This window comes from Polypterus senegalus, chromosome 5 (assembly GCF_016835505.1).
Source record: "Polypterus senegalus isolate Bchr_013 chromosome 5, ASM1683550v1, whole genome shotgun sequence".
Taxonomy (NCBI): Eukaryota; Metazoa; Chordata; class Cladistia; order Polypteriformes; family Polypteridae; genus Polypterus; species Polypterus senegalus.
The window spans coordinates 119,217,298-119,231,493 of NC_053158.1; positions in this window are offsets into that span (position 1 = coordinate 119,217,298).

The following is a 14,196-nucleotide window of genomic DNA, read 5'->3' on the forward strand; positions in this document are numbered from 1 at the left end:
ATATTATTTACATGCTTGTGACCTTAAACAGATAACCTACTTGCCAAATGTTGCTGTGACAGTAGCCCACAAACAGTCACACAACCTGTCTTGACTGAATATATCCTCAATAATAAGAGGTTTCAGATGTGTTACAGGAACTAATGACATGTTAATTAGCAGGTTCTGCTCTGGCAGGGAAAGACAACCGTATACACACATCATTCATCTTTGAATTTGGTTGAAGTTAACGTTAATATCAAGTTTATTCTTAAATTCTTTAGGCAGGTACAAGTGTGAAAGAAGGCATAATAAAATAAATATTAGAAAATACTTTATACCTGCAATATATGCAAGGTACACATATGAATACATGAAGATGTTAACTGAAAATGTTCAGGTCAATAATGCTTCCAAATGTATTTTCATTAGGAAAATGTAACTACAACATTTACCTACTAATATATACTGTAATTGCATTGTTTTCCTGGTACAGGGATAAAAAGATCTGTTATTCATCCATCAGTTATAACTTTGCACTTATAGGACCTTTTAAAAATGAACACATGTAGAAACACTTTTAAAGATCTATTGTAAAATATGTTAATTAAATGAAATAGTGAGAATGAATTTTGGGTTTTATTAGGCAGAATTGGAAATTGGAAAAGTGAACCATATGTTCAGGAGTAATCACGTGATAGTTTAAAAGAAGGATTCTCTTTAAATTAGCATTCAGAATAGTTTAAGTTTTAATTTTTTTTGAAAGTCGTTTCCATTTTAATTTTGCATTCAACCTGACTGTCATAGCATTATTGGATTGAAACAAATTTAAATGAGTAAGTAACAGGATGGCATGCAGTTCAATTATTCCCAAGTTACATAAAATAGGCATTGTGAATATCTATGTGAAGTTGATAGATCATCATTGGTGTTGTCAGTGGCTTTTACTGCTCTACCATGTTACAGACCTCCCACAATTGTAATCTTTAGCCCTTTATTTCTGACACAGGTCATTGTTCAGCACTGCATCAATGCACTTCATTTGTTTTTAACATATATTGTACATCATTTATGGAGATTAGAAATATATGTGTATGTTTCTCTGTGTGTTCACATTATTCTGTGCTTCATTTTACTGCTTAGACATTTCCAATTTGATTGTGGATTATATTGTATTAACCCACTGCCTTTGCGTGTACAGATGCGGCTTTGGACTTTTCATATACTTTGGAAAATGTGAAGAGACAATGAAATAAAATTTTAAAAAAACACAGAATTGAGCTTCAAAAACACAGCTAAGTACAGTAGATTCAAATGATTAACGGGAAAGGCCATTATAACTTAAACTTAGTTTTACTGATTACTTCTCACCACTGACCCTCCATATTGCAAGTTACTTGTATTCTGCTAACATACTATTAACCAGTAAATAGAAAACATTTCTAGATTATCATAGAAATTTTAATGATAAATTTCACCATGTTGCCTAGACCATATCTTAATATTAAAGTGGAGATGTTAGATAGCACTGCTAATTGTTGCACAGTTGTGTACTCTCTTTGTTCTATTCAGCATTTAATAATAATCTAATAATCTTCAGAGTTGAAATTATATTAAACTGTTAGTTCCCTTTCACCTTTTGAGTTTTACAAGAAATAATTAGGTCCTGGCCATATATTTAAAAATTGTCATTTTGGATTTAAAAACAAGAGAAATTACCATTACATTATTTAATTATGAATCATATTTAGTAATATTGTATTCTGAGGGTTGCAGAATGATGGACTCACAAGTGACTGTCAGAAAATCAGTTTATGAATTGTTCAGGTTCTGCCCATCCCTATCATGTAATAAAAAGCCCCAGCCTGCAATATCTATTTGTTATGGTAATTATTTAGATAGTATTTTTGACTAAGCTACTTGTGTCATTAATGCAGCTTTATCTGTTTGAGAAGACAGGTAGTTTTATTATCCATCTATTATCCAACCCGCCATATCCTAACTACATGGTCACGGGGGTCTGCTGCAGCCAAACCCAGCCCACACGGGACGCAAGGCAGGAAACAAACCCCAGGCAGGACGCCAGGGCGCACATGCACACACACACACACACACACACACCAAGCACACACTAGGGACAATTTAGAATCGCCAATGCACCTAACCTGCCTGTCTTTGGACTTTGGGAGGAAACCGGAGCACCCGGAGGAAACCCACGCAAACACGGGAAGAACATGCAAACTCCACACAGGGAAGCGAACCCAGGTCTCCTTACTGCGAGGCAGTAGCGCTACCCACTGCACCACTGTGCTGCCCTTAGTTTTAAAATAAAAATAGCGTGCAAGTGAGAAACATATGTACAATGGTGTTATGGAATGACTTTCATTATCAGAATATTTGGCAATAGACTCCCCAGGAAAAAATCTGCTCAATTCCTAAGGAGAAACATGATCAATCTTCTATCCAAGGACAAAATATAAAAGGGCAAAAAATCCAAATATTGTAAACTTTAAACGCTGAGTGTTATATATCTATCAAAAAAGAACACACTGTGAATGAAGCAAAAAGGACTGTTATGATTAAAAAAAGATGCACTCATTGTTTTCCTGTTGATCTATGACATAAGCTATCAACAGAAGTCACTGTAGATCAGGAGTGAATCCATCATTAATAGGTTGTAATTTACATGTTTTCCAGTATTATACATTTGTCCATCCACTCTTTGAACCCATTTAATCTTTTACAGAGTCACACTTGTACAACCTAATGTTGCTTCACTTGATTGGGCAAATTTCAGCTAGCTGTGGACAACCTTTACAAACTTTCTACAGTAGGTATAAGCCTTTAACAGACATCACATAACCATCAGCTGGTATTGACTGTGTGTGGCTGGTAGAGAGATTTTGACCACAGGGTAAACAGATTAAAAATCGATGGTTAATTAAACATAAAGACCCTAAAAATACTCTATTGCAATTATGACCATACCAATACAAATCTTACCGAGTAGTAAAAATAAAATCTTTTCTGGACTTTGTACAAAAGAACTATCTGATTTTCCCATTGAAAAGGCATACATATTTCAAATTACAATTATTATTTGGATAAAATTTAAACAATTTGAGGAGAATAAACGTAATGCCATTTTTGAGCTGTATTTTGCAACCTGAATAAACTAAATAAACTGGTTCCACAGTTTATTTCTTTAGTAAAGTATTCCCTGCATTTCACTACAAAGATGGGTACTTGTCATTTTAGTTTTAAATGTCCACATTGGCATGCATGAATAATCAGACCTTTGATTCTAATATAGTCAAAGGCATGGCTGTCCGTTAAAAAATGAAGGCCAAGCATTTATTAATATAAAAAGCATATGTAATTCTACTTTAAAATGGTTGTTTTAGCTACATGTCAATGATATTTGGAACACTTGCTTCTGACAGAACAAGGGTCATGATATTCATTCATGTATTCCATATTGAGTAATTTATTCAATAGCAGAAAAGTACCTTTAACATTACTTACATGTACATTACATGTCACTATTTAAGTTTAAATTCCACCAATGTAATGGCTTGCAAAGTAAATTTAAACCAACAACTTTGTCATTGACACGCAATGTATTCATAAATAAAAGAAACATAGCTACAATAAAAATGAAAAATACAATACATACATAAAAATTGACATATTGTAACTTAGTTTCTAATAGCAGAAGTGTAATTCAGTGTGCTTTGTGAAGGAATGGATACACTGTCCATTTGAGAAAAGAATGGATATTTTGCACCAGTCTCCTAGCAAGCTATGCATTGTAGAAGGAAAAACAAAAGTAAAACCTTAATAGCACATATTGTATCAATGAATTACTATATACTTCTACATTATTGTGAAGAACTGCAATAGATGAAGCTGTAATATTAACTTATGTTTGGGAATGGATATATGTGTCTTGCCTATATTATATTGACTATGCAGTGGGGACTACAGACCCATCGGTTTCTAAGGTGTATTGGACCTTTGTAATGTTTATGATAAAAAAGTAGTGCATTTTAATTAGGGAAAAATATGTATATAGAAATCTTTTGAAAAAGTAAGATTTTCAAACTTGTTTCTCTAAATCTTTTGTGGTTTCTTGGAACTAAGGAACTGCACACTAAAAATGGGAGAATCATTCAAAAGGAATTTCTACATTAATGTGCTTGGTTCTTACTGTGGGATCATTGCACAAATAGTTTAATACACCTTAAGAGGCAATTGAGATTTACTGTCAGTGATGTTTGCTGTCGGAACAATGACATTCTTTCATAAAATTATATTGTGTTGGTCATTGTTCATTCACAAGTGCTGAGATCAATTGTAAGCTTCAGTAGACAAATCAGTCTTTTACTGTCATTGCAGCCGAAAAGACTGAAAGGGTATATTTTCAAGATGCAACGTTAAATTGTTTGTTAAAGATACATTTTGTGAGGGGTAATTAATGTAGTGCTATGGTTATTGTGTATGTCACACAGCTCAGACCTCAGACCTTACTCTGCTTTTGTTAGTGAGGATGTGTACAAAGTGTTCGAATTTCCTACTATATTATCAACTGCTGATGCAAGTTAGTTTAAATTTGTGATTCAAAAACCTTTTCAAAGTGAGCGAGTATGAGACCTTCCTGCAGTGATTAGCTTTCACATTCAAAGCAAGGTTACTATCTTAAGCCTGGTGCTGTCTGGATAGGTCCTTGCTTGCCAAATTTGTAATTTGACATTAGCAAGTTCTTGAAATGGATAGAGTAAATAAACTAATACAATGTATTACACCCTAACTAACTACCCAAGCCAATGACAGTCCTATATACTATATTCAGTGCAGACAATGATAGGTGAAGCAGGTAAGCCAATACCAATTGATTATGTGTTTGTATGTGCAATTCAGAGAGAAAATAAGCACAAATTAAGATTTATGTGGCTTTTAACATGGCATGGCAAATGGGTACCAGACAGGAGTTTATAAGAAAAAACAGAATAATGCATACCATCAGATAAACAGACTATTGTTGAAAGAAGAACAGCACATTAAAACATTCTGAAGGTGTTTTAGTTTGTTCCACAAAAAGTAAAAGAATGGAACATTTTTGCTTTGATGCTTTACCAGTTTCTCAGTTTACCCATATAAATATAAAAAAAAAAAAATATGAACCAAAAAGCAAATGGAAGTCCTGTAAGTTAAGGCCAGGAGGTCAAGTTATTTCAACATTGTAGAGTAGTAGTAGTATTGAAAAGTATATGACTGGTGTCTTTAAAGAAATCCCATACTTTTCACAATGAAAGTCCACAAAAGTTTTTCTGTGAAATGTTTTGAGATAACAATGTTCAATTTCAAGCACATGTACTATACAAGAGCTCCTCAACTACAATGTCCTTCATAATGTTTGGAATGAAGATGGAACATTGGAGTGGGCTACTGCTTTATGGCACCTGGAAACTACAAAAGGGATTTGTTTTACAAGTTGGTGACTTGAATGAACAAATAGGATTAAGCATAGTGAAAAATGTTCTCTGAAAGAGTGTGTAAAATTACACTAGCTCATAACAGGAAACTCTTGATCTGTGTCAAGGTGAAAAATATGTTAGGTTTTTAGAATCTGTATGCTAAACAGAAATAGAAAGTAACAAATTATACCTACTTGCTGTGCTTGAGTTTTTAGGGAATTTTCCTTTTTGAAGCATTTTTAAATCTAAATACATTTACTGTTTAAAAAGTATTTATTTAGTAACAATCCTACTTTGTTATATTTTGTTCCTGGGTCAGTTGCAGAGAAAAATGTATCTTTGTCTCAAACATTATGGAGGAAACTCTATATCCTAGAGGGCTGCAGGTTTTCACTTTAATCAATTTCCTAATTAGAACCTGTTTATTTACTGCTAAAGCATTACATTTTTTTATGCTTAGCTTTATTTAACTTGCTTGTTACAGTTTAGAACACTTAATTGTATATTTTAGTTTTAACTGCTGCTTTTGGGTTTTAATTATTGTCTATTTTCTTAACCAGTCATAGCTTAATAAATGCATGCACGGCAAAGGAACAACCAGTTCTCCAGCTAACATGCTCACATTTAAACCCTGAGTAAGTGCATCATATGATCTGCTTTAAATCAATGTTTTGAAATAAATGAAAGGGAAGGACCAAAAAGGTGCAAGTTTGTTCCAGACTACAGAACATGAATAATGTTCTCAGAAAATTAAAAATCTACAGTGTGATAAAGATTTGTCTTAAAAGAATGAAAGCACCAGCAAGCCATACAATACAATGCCAAATTTCAGTGTTCAGTATTAGAAGCCTGGCTTCTAATTACAGAGCAGGTTGGAACAAAAACCTGCAGCAACTGAGAACCCCAAGGACCCTAATTGAGTACCCTTGTTCTATAATATTATGTCCAAAAATTAAGTTAAAATTCATGCTCAAAAACTAAATTATCAAAGTATGTGAACAGATGTAGTACACACAAAAAACAAACATGTCATGCTCTCAAAACTTCGTAGACTTTGTCCTCTTCTTACGCAACACAGTACTGGTTAATGCCCGAGTCACCTCACGTACAGATTACTGTAATCCTATTCTATCTGACATCCCACAAAAACTTATCCATCAATTACAACGTCTTCAAAATTCTGCTGCCAGGATAATAACCTGTTCTAAATCCACCAAACATATTACACCTATTCTCTCTCAACTTCACTGGGTCCATGTTAACTACAGAATACAATAAAATATACTGCTCTTAACATTTAAAGCTCTCCACAACCTTGCTCCCTCCTACCGCACTGATCTCCTACAGACGTACACTCCCTCTCGCTCACTCAGATCCTCTTCTGCAGCTCTACTTTCTGTACCACACATCAAACTCTGTTCTATAGGAGCTTAAGCATTCTGACATAGTGCTCCTCAACACTGGAATTCTGTTCCTTCTCATATACAGTGGTGTGAAAAACTATTTGCCCCCTTCCTGATTTCTTATTCTTTTGCATGTTTGTCACACAAAATGTTTCTGATCATCAAACATATTTAACCATTAGTCAAATATAACACAAGTAAACACAAAATGAAGTTTTTAAATGATGGTTTTTATTATTTAGGGAGAAAAAATCCAAACATACATGGCCCTGTGTGAAAAAGTAATTGCCCCCTTGTTAAAAAATAACCTAACTGTGGTGTATCACACCTGAGTTAAATTTCCGTAGCCACCCCAGGCCTGATTACTGCCACACCTGTTTCAATCAAGAAATCCCTTAAATAGGAGCTGCCTGACACAGAGAAGTAGACCAAAAGCACCTCAAAAGCTAGACATCATGCCAAGATCCAAAGAAATTCAGGAACAAATGAGAACAGAAGTAATTGAGATCTATCAGTCTGGTAAAGGTTATAAAGCCATTTCTAAAGCTTTGGGACTCCAGCGAACCACAGTGAGAGCCATTATCCACAAATGGCAAAAACATGGAACAGTGGTGAACCTTCCCAGGAGTGGCTGGCACCAAAATTACCCCAAGAGCGCAGAGACGACTCATCCGAGAGGTCACAAAGACCCCAGGACAACGTCTAAAGAACTGCAGGCCTCACTTGCCTCAATTAAGGTCAGTGTTCACGACTCCACCATAAGAAAGAGACTGGGCAAAACGGCCTGCATGGCAGATTTCCAAGACGCAAACCACAGTTAAGCAAAAAAAACATTAGGGCTCGTCTCAATTTTGCTAAGAAACATCTCAATGATTGCCAAGACTTTTGGGAATACCTTGTGGACTGATGAGACAAAAGTTGAACTTTTTGGAAGGCAAATGTCCCGTTACATCTGGTGTAAAAGGAACACAGCATTTCAGAAAAAGAACATCATACCAACAGTAAAATATGGTGGTGGTAGTGTGATGGTCTGGGGTTGTTTTGCTGCTTCAGGACCTGGAAGGCTTGCTGTGATAGATGGAACCATGAATTCTACTGTCTACCAAAAATCCTGAAGGAGAATGTCCGGCCATCTGTTCGTCAACTCAAGCTGAAACGATCTTGGGTGCTGCAACAGGACAATGACCCAAAACACACCAGCAAATCCACCTCTGAATGGCTGAAGAAAAACAAAATGAAGACTTTGGAGTGGCCTAGTCAAAGTCCTGACCTGAATCCAATTGAGATGCTATGGCATGACCTTAAAAAGGCGGTTCATGCTAGAAAACCCTCAAATAAAGCTGAATTACAACAATTCTGCAAAGATGAGTGGGCCAAAATTCCTCCAGAGCGCTGTAAAAGACTCATTGCAAGTTATCGCAAACGCTTGATTGCAGTTATTGCTGCTAAGGGTGGCCCAACCAGTTATTAGGTTCAGGGGGCAATTACTTTTTCACACAGGGCCATGTAGGTTTGGTTTTTTTCTCCCTAAATAATAAAACCATCATTTAAAAACTGCATTTTGTGTTTACTTGTGTTATATTTGACTAATGGTTAAATGTGTTTGATGTTCAGAAACATTTTGTGTGACAAACATGCAAAAGAATAAGAAATCAGGAAGGGGGCAAATAGTTTTTCACACCACTGTAGCTCAGCTCAATTCAATAACACATTTTAAAACTGCCCTCAAAACGTATCTTTTCAAACTGGCATACCAATTGTGAATTTTGCACTGTTACTGCCTGTTATCTTTGTTTGTTTGCTAATTATTGCTTTGCGATTTATCATTCTCGCTTTTATTTTACTAATGTTGTTTAATTTTATTGTAAGGTGACCTTGAGTGCTAAGAAAGGCGCCTATTAAATAAAATATATTATTATTATTATTAAAATCGCAGGTTACAAACATAAAACCAGTACAGCTCCGACATTTAAATCAATCTAGAGCATACATTAAACAGAGTTCAATTGCAAAAGTTAAATTACTCGCATGAAACCAGTATAAGACATGCATGAAACCAGTATAGTGCATACTCAAAATCTTTGTTAGACCAACAAATCAGTAGTAAATGAAGGGAAGGCAAGCCAATATAGTTGTAGCACAGGTCTGGCATCTACAGTATTATAATAAATACTCATGTCTTTATGGAGTTATATGATATGGTTTTATTACATATAACATAAAACAAATACAACAGAAAAACAGAATACAGCTCGTCATGGCAACCATTAATATGAGAATACAAACTGACTTCTCGATGTGCATAAAAACCCAACAAACCTGACAAGAAATAGTGAAATCATACTAAAGCAAGGTTAAACAAAAACAAACAAACTGTGCAGCAATAAAACACAGCAACTTAATCTAGCAACATTGTCAAAAGGGTAAAGCGAAACATGATAAGCCCCATTGTTTCTACAAAACAAATAACTTAAAATTAGTCAAAATACCTTGAGTAAAAAAATATTTACATTTGCACAAAAATCTGTAAAATCCCCATAAAAAATTAAACCATTTAAATAATTAAAACCTACCATGTAAAAAATTGAAGCACTAATTTTAAGTTATTTGTTTTATAGAGACAATTGAGCTTGTCTTGTTTTTCTTTACTGTTTTCACTATACTGTATCATTAGATTGATTTGCCATGCAGTATCATTGCACAGTATGTTTATAGATTTGTTTTTTTTTTCTTCCTTCATTATTATTTCATTTACAACTATTTAGAAATCTGTTCAGTCTCAATAACAAAAGATAAAACAGCTTCATTATGAGGTATAAGCTGCACCCCAAAAGCTGTCAAGTTACCTGTATAACAAGTACCTCAAATTTATGAAAACACATAAGTTGATTTTTTTAAACTTGCATGGTGTTGAAAACACATGATAAATGGTTAAAAAAATCTCAATTAATTGTGCTGAAAAATAAAATAATACTTCTAAGTATGTACAAAACTTTGCCCAACTGTCCAGAACGATGGGCTAGTATGACGGGTGGCATAGTTTTTTTTTTAAAATATGTTTCCCTTCGTTGTGCAATGTGAAGTACAGTTACCACATAAGCAGTTTCTTCAACTTGTTAGCACCTCCCTGAAAATTAGTCCCAAGAAGGGCTTAGCCAAAAAATATCTCTACACTGATAACTTTACTCATGCAGCATTTGTTTAAGCACACATTTCAACTGAACAAAAGTCACAAAATATAAGTAGTTCATACTTCTAAACCAATACATTTTTTCCATCTTAACGACATTTATGACTAAGGGTGTGCTGCTCTATCACAAAAATTTTACTGTACCTTATTAATCGATGATATTTTGGTATTTGGAAATAACATATTATTCAAGGTGTAAGTTTTAAAAACTTACTACTTTATGTTGGTTCTATGCAGATTGTACTTAACAAATATCAACATGATTCAGAATCCTTTTGTCCATTGCTCAATTTGGAAAGTTTTTTCTTTACTAGAGTCTTTTACTAGAGTCAAATTATACTTTATAATGATAACTACATTTTGCATCATCAGCTGATATTTAGAGATGATTGATTAATTAATTAATTAATTTCTTACCATGCATTTATTGTCATGATGTCCATTTATCCATATTTTAGCTTTTGAAACATACAGGTTTACTTCAGTGATACCCTATGCCCTGCTAATTCTCTTTTTATTATTTTTATAATAATTTTTATAATAATAATTATTATTTTACTGTTTATTATTTATGCTGTTGTACATATTAATTTTTATTGTTTGTTGTCTTTTATGTTCCTCTTCTAATGAGGAGTCTTGAAGTTTATCAACTAAGCATTTCACTACATGTGTGCATAACTGCATGTGAAAAATAAAATTGTATTTGACATGCTTTGTACTATCCCTATAGTGAAGCACAGTGGTGGCAGTATCATGCTATGGGAGAGCTATACTGTAGCAGGGACAGGGAGACTGGTCAGAATTGAAGAAAGGATGAGTGCAGTGAAAAATACTGAAATGTCCTTGAATAAGACCTGCTCCAGAGTGTGTGTTACCTCCAACTAGGGTAAAAGTTCACCTTTCAACACAACTTTAATCCAAAGCTTATATCCAAGACAATGCTGGAGTGGCTTCAGGACTGTCCTTGAGTAGTCAAAACCCAGACTTAAACCACATAGAACATTTGTAGGAAGACCTGATGATGGCAGTTTACAGATGCTTCTCATCTAGTTGAAAGAAGCTTGAGGATATCAGTGTTTGATTTTTAATAAATTTGCAAACCTTTCTAAAAACATGTTTTCACTTTTCCATTATGGGTTACTGAATGTAGATTGATGGGGAAAATTGGCAATTTTCTCCATTTAAAATTACATCTACAACAAAATAGTGTGTATAATATGAAGGGTTATGGATCCACTGTATATGTGACACTTAAAATATTAAAAACAAATAGTATAATCTTAACTATGTTTTGAGAGTAAGAGAATGAAAAGAGGTGGGGAAATATTTTACAATATTATTCTGGCTTAAAATGTAAAACTAAGAAGGAAAATAAGTAAACAAATCTAAATACGCACACATCAGCAGGTTTAATTTTCAACCAGTTTGCAGACTCTGGGCATTTCTGTCAAACTACCTGTAATAGAGATATGGCTAAGTCAGTAATAGTGTGAGGTTTGTATCGCTTCATTACCAAACAACCCTTTTAGAGCACCAATGATTAGTCAACAAAATTCGGATTGGGCAGTGCTTAAAAATTGTTTTATTTTCAAAATAGAGTTCTGTGAAAAGTGTGTGACAGATACATTTTTGTCAAAAAAGTGCAGATACCTAAGAAATAAACTGAAACATTTTTTGCTCATGATTTTCTGTTCATAAGATAAAGGATTTGCTGACCACCACATTTCAACTTCAGGCTTTTCAATTACACCTTGATATACAAGAAATGCAAAGAGACTGCTGCAAACACTGCATCAACACCCACCCTCAGTCTCTAGCCTCTGTTCACTGGAAATGTGTAAACACTAGGATGACTGTATATGAGAGACCAAACAGGCCATAAATCATATACTTTTGTGTGCAATTTATTGGTTTATACAGTATGTGATCAATATTGGTTTATGAATATTTCATACTTAATTGGTTTGCATAAAATCAATTAACTATATTAGTTTGTGTCCATATATTAATGGTTTGTGCGTGAACAATATACAGTACATTTGTATATGCATACCACTGGTTTGCATATGAATTACAGCATATTGATTTGCATGTGTATATCACTTTTTGTGAGTGAAATGCACCGGCTTACGCTTGCATACAATCGGTTTGTGTATGATCTTCATTGGCTTCTGTTCATATACTACTGCTCAGTTGGTCTAGCAATGGATTTGTGTATACACTGATTTGGATTCATGCACATCATATACTGGTTTAATGTGGGTAATATATCAGTTTTGCACCTGAACTCTATTGGTTTTATGTATGTACTATGCCAGTTTCTCATATGAAACATACTGATTACGTGTACACACCCTTTCGCAGCTTTGTCAATTAACTATATCATTTCTGCATGCAAGCTATATTGGTTGTTCAAATGGAAGGAGCAAGAAACAGGAACTCAAGGGCTGGTAGAGTCAAGGAGTATAAAGAGAACTGGGTAAGAGACGGATCTGCATTAAAACAGTGCAATATATTTTTTTTGCTCACAAAACGTTTGTGAAAGAACTTGGTGGTAATGATTACTATTTAACAGAATCTACCCTTGAGTCTGTAATGAACACAAGGCTGAAGTTAGGTATGTATTCGTCCGTCTTCTTATTCACACCTAGCTACATGCTTGCTTGCAACCCATGACTGTACTTTTTCACACAGCTTTTGAAACCAGATACTTAAAGGCAAATATTCAATATTTACGACTGACACCTTAATCCAACATACAATATTTAGATACTACTGGTTACATTTCTTATGCACAGTACCCCCACACCGCACTGCACAGACAGGTGACAGTCACACAGTGTCAGTTTCAGGACTTCAGCCAACAAATGCAGGGTTGAAAGTGCAAAGCCCTAACCACAATGCCCCAATGCTTGCATATCTACAACGTGTATATTAATTGACACAATATAAATGTGTCCATTCTTTGAAAAAATAAATATTCCACATATATAGGAACTGCATGGGTGAATTACATCATATTGAGCCACCTTACCTTTCACAGTTTTGTGACATGACAGATGTCTTTGTTAAGATGCAGCCGAGTTTTGTCCTGTCCAATGCGGGTACCTGGGTGAAACTGCTAATGCCACACCAATATCTGATAAATGGGATTTACTGTGATTTTTAATGGGCACTGTAAAGGTAAGATCATGTTGGACCATCTTCATTTTCACAGTTTTGTGACAAGACACATTTCTTTGTTAAATTAAGTTTGAATTTAATATTTTTGATCCTTCCAGGACCAAAATGTGGAATATTTATTTTTTTAAATAATGAATTAGTTGGTAATGATGATAATTATTGTACACGCTATAGAATATTTTGCATTGCTGTTAAAATAGAAGAAGAAACTGATTTGTGAATAAGTATATTTAATAAAAATGTTTAATTAGAACTGTCAAGTGACTGTCAGCTTTGTGTCTTTTGTGATTGTCATTTGTGTAAACCTGGAGCTTCCAAAGCACAGAGGTTTAAACGTTTATGTAGACGCTAAGTTTGGAGTTTTTCTGCTTGAGTTCAATATCAACAGAAAATGGTTTATTTTGACTTTGGAAATGTTTTGTTACAGCATAACAACAAATACAGAATGAATAAATATATGTACAAATCTTTTGCCTTGCAGAAAATTATGATGACTTTCAAAGGGATTGAATACTTTTGCATGCCACTGTATGTTTGTGAAAGTGCTTGCTTGTAATTATTTTTAACATCTAAAATGATCACAGAACTGAAGTTAGGTTTGCATTCAGTTGGCTTTTTATTCACTCCTATTCACAGTATATACTTGAAGTCAGCTACTTATTCACAAACCAGCTTCTTCTTCTATTTTAACATCCATTCATCCATCATCCAACCTGCTATATTCTAACACAGGGCGCAAGGCAGGAACAAACCCTGGGCACGCACACACACACCCCAAGCACAATTTAGAATCGCCAATGCACCCAACCCACATGTCTTTGGACGGTGAGAGGAAACCAGAGCACCTGGAGGAAAGCCACGTAGACACGGGGAAAACATGCAAACTCCACACAGGGTGGACCCGGGAAGTGAACCCAGGTCTCCCTACTGCGAGGCAGCAGCGCTACCACTGTGCCATCGTGCT